The 10,122-nt window shown below is 49.7% G+C and overlaps 1 long non-coding RNA gene across 1 annotated transcript; it reads left to right on the top strand.

Annotated features, from left to right (window-relative positions):
- The first annotated feature begins 1,712 nt into the window (after nt 1-1,712).
- Nucleotides 1,713-9,290, top strand: LOC141112565 (uncharacterized). Its single transcript, XR_012236619.1, has 3 exons — nt 1,713-2,015; nt 8,351-8,604; nt 9,141-9,290. It is a non-coding gene; the product is annotated as an uncharacterized lncRNA (long non-coding RNA).
- Nucleotides 9,291-10,122: the final 832 nt, after the last annotated feature.

Raw genomic sequence — 10,122 nt, 5'->3', positions numbered from 1 at the left:
AAAACCTATGCTGCTAGATGTAGTAGTACAAAGGTAAATGAACACATTAAATGATATAAACATATAAAAAAAACAGAAACAATATAAGAATAAGTACAAAAAATATAGAGCACTTCTATACCCAATAGGTGCAGTGTGATATTCCACAATAATCGGTGGTAATAGCAAAGTGCAAAGTGCAAGAAAATCATTCAATAAAGACTTAAGGCCAGATGTGATAAGCTCGCCGCTCATAGGAGATAAGTTTTCTGTGTGTTTTTTCTTGCAAGTGAAGTGAGTATCCTCACCATTGTTTTAATAAAAACCAACCTCTGATTGAAATACACTATCTGGCCCCTTCTTTCCTTTAATCCCCCTTCTGCTCCACTGAGAGACAAGGACCCACTAACAGCTCCATCCAGCCCAGGAATCCAAGTGAGAGGCAGTTAGGAGTACAAGGGAGAAGCAGTCATTACCAGCAACTTTATGCGGTTACCTCTTTACCACAAGGTAAGAGGCCACTTCACACCACTGTGTGTCCTGTGCACGAAGAGGAGATCACCCCCATGCTATCAGCACCTTATTGCACTTTTTTGCACATTTTCTGATTAGCCACATTAAAAGGATTTAAATCGCATTGGACTACATTCCCAGTCCCATTATATATTTTGCACATGTTTGCCTTTGTTTGAATTTTCACAAGTTTTACAGTGGACTTATTTTGGTTATATGTTTATTATACACTGCATTTGCGATTTTTGCACATATTGATCACATGTTGCACATTTAATTTATTAATTGCTGTTTTTTGCACAATGTTTTTTGCCTACTTGCACGGTCCAATGAGGTTTTTAGTGATTGTATATTGATTTTAGTGTTTCCAGTAAGATGCTTATCACATCTGGCCTTAAGTCTTTATTGAATGATTTTCTTGCACTTTGCACTTTGCTATTACCACCGATTATTGTGGAATATCACACTGTTCTCAACCTTTCTAGTGCCATGACCCCTTGATAAAATTTCTCAAGTTGTGGGGGCCCCTAACAGTAAAATTATTTTCGTAGCGTGGGTTGTCAGCACCCAAGGCAAGTAATTTGCGCCACTGACTCAAGGACATTTAGCGCTCCCCGAGTCCCTTCCACTCGTCCAGTATTAAAACCCCTTATGGTACATTTTAGGATGTATCCCTCTCTCTTTGTTCTTCTTTATTTCCCTTTTATCTCTCTCTCTATCTTAATTTCTTGTTTTTTTCCCCATCCCTCTATCTAGCCTTCTTTCTTGTTCTTTCTCTTATTCTTTCTCTCCCTTTTTCTTTGTCCCCCGCCCTCTTTTCCTCTCCCTTCCATGTATTCTCTATTTTTATTCCTTCTCTTACTCCTTGGTGGGGGGGGGGGGGGTGGCATGAGTGGCAGTGCTGGGGGGAGTTCTCATCAGCCAACTTAGGTGCTCTTGATCAAGGTCATCTGCTGATCTGTAGTGGGGACTTTTATTGGCAACTATAATCACAGGTAGTGTTACTCACTGTGCCTCCGACTTTGTGGTGTCTCGTAGCAGCCAGTGACACCTATGCCGAAATCAGGAGATAGGGTCTCCTCCAGCCCCACCCACTTTACATTCCTCACAAGTCAGCTGACTTCTAGTCTCTGCCCCCCAGCCACCCTGTGAACTGAATGGGCGGATGCAAAGAGGCTCCAGGGACAGCCCTGCTGGGCAGCCGCAAAAAGGCTGGGAGAGGCATGCGGGCATCAGAACAGCATACCTCCCAACCGTCACTGATTGGCCGGGACCGTCCCGGAAATCAGTCCCTCTCCCGGAATCCCGCGAATCAGTGCTGAGTCCCGGAATGCCCGTGGTGTGTGCGGGTTGTCATGGTTCCCGCACGCCGCGAGCAACACATGTTATAGCAGCCAGTATCTCTCCCGGGCACACAGCACAGAGCGGAGTGCACTGAACCCGCCCCTCCTATGTTTTCCTGTACAGAGAGGAGGAGGGGGGAGCAGCACACCGCTCTGCCAAAACAACGCGGCTGATCTGAGGTAGGATTTTAGCCGCATAGACTCAGTCCTGCCAGTGTGCCCCCCGCCAGCACCAACAGCAGACCCCCCTCCCCCACCTACTCTGAATATCCTCTCTCTCCGCTCAGCCTGAGTCCTCTTTCCCGAGTCCCGCCAGCAGCACCTCCCCCGCCCCTGCAGCTGAATGTGCTCTCTTCTCTTCTGCCAGGTCTGTGAATATTTCTGTGAGACTTGCAGGGGAGGGAGGCATGGGGGAGAAGGATGGAGCTGGGAAGGGATGACGGGGGGACAGGAAGGATGGAACTGGGATGAGGGGGGGGCAAGAAGGATGGAGCTGGGATGGGATGATGGGGGACAAGAAGGATGCAGCTGGGATGGGATGAGGGGGGACAAGAAGGATGGGATGAGATGAGGGGGGGCAAGAAGGATGGAGCTGGGATGGGATGAGGGAGGGACAAGAAGGATGGAGCTGGGATGAGGGGGGGACAAGAAGGATGGAGCTGGGATGGGATGAGGGGGGGACAAGAAGGATCGGGATGAGATGAGGGGGGGCAAGAAGGATGGAGCTGGGATGGGATGAGGGGGGGACAAGAAGGATCGGGATGGGATGAGATGAGGGGGGGCAAGAAGGATGGAGCTGGGATGGGATGAGGGGGAGGACAAGAAGGATGGAGCTGGGATGGGATGAGGGGGGGACAAGAAGGATGGAGCTGGGATGGGATGAGGGGGGGACAAGAAGGATGGAGCTGGGATGGGATGAGGGGAGGGACAAGAAGGATGGAGCTGGGATGGGATGAGGGGAGGGACAAGAAGGATGGAGCTGGGATGAGAGGAGGACAAGAAGGATGGAGCTGGGATGGGATGAGGGGAGGGACAAGAAGGATGGAGCTGGGATGGGATGAGGGGAGGGACAAGAAGGATGGAGCTGGGATGAGAGGAGGACAAGAAGGATGGAGCTGGGATGGGATGAGGGGAGGGACAAGAAGGATGGAGCTGGGATGAGAGGAGGACAAGAAGGATGGAGCTGGGATGAGAGGAGGACAAGAAGGATGGAGCTGGGATGGGATGAGGGGGGGACAAGAAGGATGGAGCTGGGATGGGATGAGGGGGGGACAAGAAGGATGGAGCTGGGATGGGATGAGGGGAGGGACAAGAAGGATGGAGCTGGGATGGGATGAGGGGAGGGACAAGAAGGATGGAGCTGGGATGAGAGGAGGACAAGAAGGATGGAGCTGGGATGGGATGAGGGGAGGGACAAGAAGGATGGAGCTGGGATGGGATGAGGGGAGGGACAAGAAGGATGGAGCTGGGATGAGAGGAGGACAAGAAGGATGGAGCTGGGATGGGATGAGGGGAGGGACAAGAAGGATGGAGCTGGGATGAGAGGAGGACAAGAAGGATGGAGCTGGGATGAGAGGAGGACAAGAAGGATGGAGCTGGGATGGGATGAGGGGGGACAAGAAGGATGGAGCTGGGATGGGATGAGGGGGGGCAAGAAGGATCGAGATGGGATGAGATGAGGGGGGGCAAAAAGGATGGAGCTGGGATGGGATGAGGGGGAGGATAAGAAGGATGGAGCTGGGATGGGATGAGGGGAGGGACAAGAAGGATGCAGCTGGGATGGGATGAGGGGGGGACAAGAAGGATCGGGATGGGATGAGATGAGGGGGGGCAAGAAGGATGGAGCTGGGATGGGATGAGGGGGAGGACAAGAAGGATGGAGCTGGGATGGAATGAGAGGAGGGACAAGAAGGATGGAGCTGGGATGGGATGAGGGGAGGGACAAGAAGGATGGAGCTGGGATGGGATGAGGGGAGGGACAAGAAGGATGGAGCTGGGATGAGAGGAGGACAAGAAGGATGGAGCTGGGATGAGAGGAGGACAAGAAGGATGGAGCTGGGATGGGATGAGGGGGGACAAGAAGGATGGAGCTGGGATGGGATGAGGGGGGGCAAGAAGGATGGAGTTGGGATGGGATGAGGGGGGCAAGAAGGATGGAGCTGGGATGAGGGGGGGACAAGAAAGAAGAAGCTGGGATGAGGGGGACAAGAAGGATGGGGATGGGATGAGGGGGGGGACAAGAAGGATGGAGCTGGGATGGGATGAGGGAGGGGACAAGAAGGATGCAGCTGGGATGGGATCAAGGGAAGGATGGAGCCGGAATGGGATCGGGTGATGGATAGAGCCGGGATGGGATCGGGGGATGGTTGGAGTCAGGATGGGATCAGGATGGTATGTGGGATGGATTGAGCCAGGATGGGTTCGGGGGATGGATGGAGCCAGGATGAGGTAAAGGGAATGGATAGAGTTGGGATGGGATCAGGGATGAATGGAGCCAGGATTGGATCGGGGTGGTGGATGGAGTCGGGATGGGATTAAGGGAATATATGGAGCCGCCCCCTGCATAAAACTAAAAAATCTCTCCTGTGCTCAGGTAGCTAGTTCTTCAATGTGTGGTAAGACCGAATGCTTCAGTGGTATCTGCCGTCTTGCCGCCTTCCTTAGAATAATGGGTATTCATGGACTATAAAAAAAGGAAAGAAAGGAGGGCGCACAACCTAGTGCATTACCACTGATAGCATTTATTAAAGAAAGTTAAAACAGCAAATGGATACTCACAAACAAGCGTAAAATCAGGCATGAACAACCCGCTGTCAACCCGCTTAGGCTCTGAAGAAAGGGGTTCTTCCCTGAAACGCGTCAGCCATTGCCTCATCCACCTGATGTCCGGTCCCGGTTGTTTGATGTTTGCTACTACGCACTTGCAGTTATTGTTCATGCCTGATTTTTCGCTCATTTTTGAGTATCCATTTGCTGTTTTAACTTTCTTTAATAAATGCTATCAGTGGTAATGCACTAGGTCGGTGCACCCTCCTTTCTTTCCTTTTTTTGCCGCCCCCTGCATTCCATATATTACATACTCCTTTCCCCTGGATTCTGTACATTACACACTCCTGTCCCCTGCATTCTGTACATTACACAATCCTGACCCCTGCATTCTGTACATTACACAATCCTGACCCCTGCATTCTGTACATTACACACTCCTGTCCCCTGCATTCTGTACATTACACACTCCTGACCCCTACATTCTGTACATTACACACTCCTGTCCCCTGCATTCTGTACATTACACACTCCTGTCCCCTGCATTCTGTACATTACACACTTCTGACCCCTACATTCTGTACATTACACACTCCTGTCCCCTGCATTCCATATATTACATACTCCTTTCCCCTGGATTCTGTACATTACACACTCCTGTCCCCTGCATTCTGTACATTACACAATCTTGACCCCTGCATTCTGTACATTACACAATCCTGACCCCTGCATTCTGTACATTACACACTCCTGACCCCTGCATTCTGTACATTACACACTCCTGTCCCCTGCATTCTGTACATTACACACTCCTGTCCCCTGCATTCTGTACATTACACACTCCTGACCCCTACATTCTGTACATTACACACTCCTGTCCCCTGCATTCTGTACATTACACACTCCTGTCCCCTGCATTCTGTACATTACACAATTCTGACCCCTGCATTCTGTACATTACACACTCCTGTCCCCTGCATTCTGTACATTACACACTCATGTCCCCTGCATTCTGTACATTACACACTCCTGACCCCTGCATTCTGTACATTACACACTCCTGACCCCTGCATTCTGTACATTACACACTCCTGACCCCTGCATTCTGTACATTACACACTCCTGTCCCCTGCATTCTGTACATTACACAACCCTGACCCCTGCATTCTGTACATTACACACTCCTGTCCCCTGCATTCTGTACATTACACAATCCTGACCCCTGCATTCTGTACATTACACACTCCTGTCCCCTGCATTCTGTACATTACACACTCCTGACCCCTGCATTCTGTACATTACACACTCATGTCCCCTGCATTCTGTACATTACACACTCATGTCCCCTGCATTCTGTACATTGCACACTCCTGACCCCTGCATTCTGTACATTGCACACTCCTGACCCCTGCATTCTGTACATTACACACTCCTGACCCCTGCATTCTGTACATTACACACTCCTGACCCCTGCATTCTGTACATTACACACTCATGTCCCCTGCATTCTGTACATTACACACTCCTGACCCCTGCATTCTGTACATTACACACTCCTGACCTCTGCATTCTTTACATTACACACTCCTGACCCCTGCATTCTGTACATTACACACTCCTGACCCCTGCATTCTGTACATTACACACTCTTGTACTATATATACACAATATTGTACATTATATACTTCTCATTGTCTCAACAGTTGCTTATTGCTATGCAGTCCCTGACTATTTTAAGGACAAAGACAAAGCAATCAAAGCATATTTTATAGGTACAAGGAAACCTGTGTTCTTTTTAACCACATCCCTTGAGCCCCTCCCACTGCTAAGCACTTGGTCATGCCCGTACTTTACCGCGGCATACTGTGCGCACAGCAGATCTTTTCCCTCCTCCAGTGTCCCTCATTCTGAAGTTCAAATGTTGGGAGGTATGACATTGTTCTGTCATCAAACGCTGCAACTGTGCCCATCTGCCACTGTGCCCATCAATCGCTGCAACTGTGCCCATCTGCCACTGTGCCCATCAAACACTGCAACTGTGCCCATCAAACGCTGCCACTGTGCCCATCAAACGCTGCCACTGTGCCCATCAAACGCTGCCACTGTGCCCATCAATCACTGCAACTGTGCCCATCAAACGCTGCAACTGTGCCCATCTGCCACTTTGCCCATCAAACGCAACTGTGCCCATCTACCACTGTGCCCATCAAACGCAGCCACTGTGCCCACCATATGGAGCCACTTGTGCCCGTCGTACGCAGCCACTTGTGCCCATCATATGCAGCCATTTCTGCCCGTCCTATGCAGCCACTTGTACCAATCAAATGCAGCCACTTGTACCAAACAAATGCAGCCACTTGTGCCCATCATATGCAGCCATTTCTACCCATCAAATGCAGCCACTGTGTCCATCACATGCAGCCACTGTGCCCACCATATGCAGCCAGGCGCGTCCCTCGGCTCTCACTTCACTAACCCCCTTCACTAACCCGGGTGTCCCCGTCCTCCAGGGGAGAGAAGGGTGTCCCCGTCCTCCGGGAAGAAGGGTGGCACCCTCTCCTCCTCCAACCACCCAAGGACCAGCTCTTCCAATTTTGGCCAACCCTGGGGCCATCTCCTCCTCTCTAAGCCACCAGTGACCCCAAAGCAGGGTCATGCGCTCTGCCCTCGGTGGACACGGTACCCACCGTCCTGGGACGCCATGTTGATGGTGTACATGTCTCCAGTGTGAGGGCAACAGGTAAACTCGCACTCAGCTTCTTTGGCCCCTGATTGGAGGAAAAGCAGCGGAGGCGATCCAGCCCCCAGCACTTGACAGAGATCAAAGCCCAGTGGCAGACACATGAATTACTATGGCGGGGATAGGCAGGGATGTGTATTTTGAAGCATGTGATTAGAGCCAGAGGCTCTAATAGGTTTCAAAATAGGGTGGGCTCGGGGCGCAGAGCACTGTGTCCCGATCCCACCGTTAATGTGAAAATAGCGAAAATTAATTTGCTATGCCACACAACGTTCCTCCCTGCCAATCAGCAGGCAGGTCAGTGAGACCTGTCTCCCGATTGGCCAAAGCATTAGGCGATCCTATTGGATGCCTAACGCTTTGGCGGAAAAAGAGGCACGGCGGAAGAAGCCCGAGGAGCCGAGCGGACACAGGAGCCACAGCCGCCGCTACAGAAGAGGAAGCCCCGTCAGTCGGTAAGTGCCGCCAGACCGGCCACGCAGGGGGGGTGGGTTTAGTGAAGTGACAGCCGAGCTGGGGGACGCGCCTGGCTGCATTTGATGGGCACAAGTGGCTGCATATGATGGGCACAAATGGCTGCATATGGTGGACACAGTGGCTGCATATGGTGGGCAGAGTGGCTGCATTTGACGGGCACAGGTGGCTACATATGACGGGCACAGTGGCTGCATATGATAGACACAAGTGGCTGCGTATGACGGGCACAAGTGGCTGCATATGGTGGACACCACAATTGCGCAGTCATGCAACACTCTACCCATATGAGACTTTTATCATTTTTTTCACACAAATAGAGCTTTCTTTTGGTGGTATTTAATCCCCACTGGGTTTCTTCGTCTTTTGAAAAATGAATAAAAGACCGAGAAAGATCTGAGAAAAAAAAGTGTGGGGGGGGGGAGAAAACGTGGTAGTTAAAAGTGGAGTTCCACCCACTTTTACAACTCTTCAGCATCCCTCACTAAACTGTGCACTGTAAACTAATTGGATTTTTTTTTATCTTTTTTCTCAGCATCTACTGTATATCTGCTGTATTTTTCCCTTCCTCCTCCCTGGCCATGGCCCATCGCAGCATTTCCTGTTTGCAATGCCTTCTGGGAAGGGGCAGCGACTTCCTCTGACATTGCCGTTGCTATGGAAACCTGACCTGAAACCTATTACACTGCTTGTGCTGCACTGAGCATGTGCTAGATCTGCAAGGATGAGATCCAGGAAGAAATACAGTCTGGCTTCAGATGCCCACACTTTAGATGGCCATGGCCTGCTGTAAGTTTATAAAATAACAAACTTCTGCTATAAACTAACAAAACAGACCTTAGTTTACAGACTAACTTTACTAAAATACATTAAGCTTGTGTATTATAGGGGTATTTTTATTTAAAAAGTATAATTTCGGCCGGAACACCACTTTAACCCCACAGGAAAAAAGGGAGACATAGCAGTAAAGCAAGCATAATATAGGCCTGCACCTGCTAAAGTCTAGCACAATATTGGGAATATGAAAATGGTAATAAAAACTAGTAAATAAATAATTAAATTTATCCCTTACGGGATAAATTTAATTATTTATTTACTAGTTTTTATTACCATTTTCTCAGATGACCAAGGGGCAAGTGGCCTTTTGAACCCACGGTGATATTCCTCAGTGGTAGGACGCCCTTTGTGTTCAGTCCTGGTGGTGGTCCTGTGTGTCCCCAAATGTGCTAAATTAGGTTTTTTGCATGTTTAATGTATACGACCATAAAATCGCTCTGTAACGGTTATGTCCGCTTACTCTGGAATTTTTTATAAAATACTTTCAGATAAATTTCAGATACATATTTCACCATCAGCCCTTGAAGAAGAGGTCTAACTACTTACAACCTTGAAACGCGTCGGGCTTTCTGTCCCAGCCCATTGCTTGTACAGCTGTGTGTGGTGCCTTTTTAGTATTGTTGTATCAGATCTATATACACATCTGTTTGCTAACATCCGACTCTTTTATTATTGTCATATTTTAACTTTTTGTAATAAATTTATATTTTTGAATTAATTACTGCTTGAAGACTCCTGCCTTTTAAAGTCCCACAAGAGGAAAAAACCTTTGCTTTTTGCAAAAACGCATTAAGAACACGCGTGCAGAAACGCATCCGGAACAGATCTGTAGTGCGTTTTTGTGGCGCGAACACGCCCTAAGTTACTGATATACCGTATTTATCGGCATATAACACGCACCCCAAGTTTAGGAGGGAATTTTAACCACTTAAGGACCGCCTAACGCCGATTTACGTCGGCAAGGCGGCACGGGCAGGCAAAATCACGTACATGTACGTGATTTGCCTCTCGCGGGTGGGGGGTCCGATCGGACCCCCCCCCGGTGCCCGAAGCGGTCCCGTTCTGTTCCCCGGCGATCCGAGATGAGGGGGAGGCCATCCGTTCGTGGCCCCCCCCTCGCGATCGCCGCCGGCCAATGGGAACACTCCTTTGCTGCTGTATGCTAAACAGCAGCAAAGGAAATGATGTCATCTCCCCTCGGCTCGGTATTTTCCGTTCCAGCGCCGAGGGGAGAAGACATCAATGTGAGTGCACAACACACACACACACAGTAGAACATGCCAGGCATACAAAACACCCCGATCCCCCCCCCGATCGCCCCCCGATCCCCCCCCAATCACCCCCCCCCCTGTCACAAACTGACACCAGCAGGTTTTTTTTTTTTTTTTTTTTTCTGATTACTGCATAGTGTCAGTTTGTGACAGTTACAGTGTTGGGACAGTGAGTATTACCCCCCTTTAGGTCTAGGGT

This window comes from Aquarana catesbeiana, linkage group LG11 (genome assembly GCF_042186555.1).
Source record: "Aquarana catesbeiana isolate 2022-GZ linkage group LG11, ASM4218655v1, whole genome shotgun sequence".
Taxonomy (NCBI): domain Eukaryota; kingdom Metazoa; phylum Chordata; class Amphibia; order Anura; family Ranidae; genus Aquarana; species Aquarana catesbeiana.
This window is presented reverse-complemented; position numbering and strand designations above follow the sequence as displayed.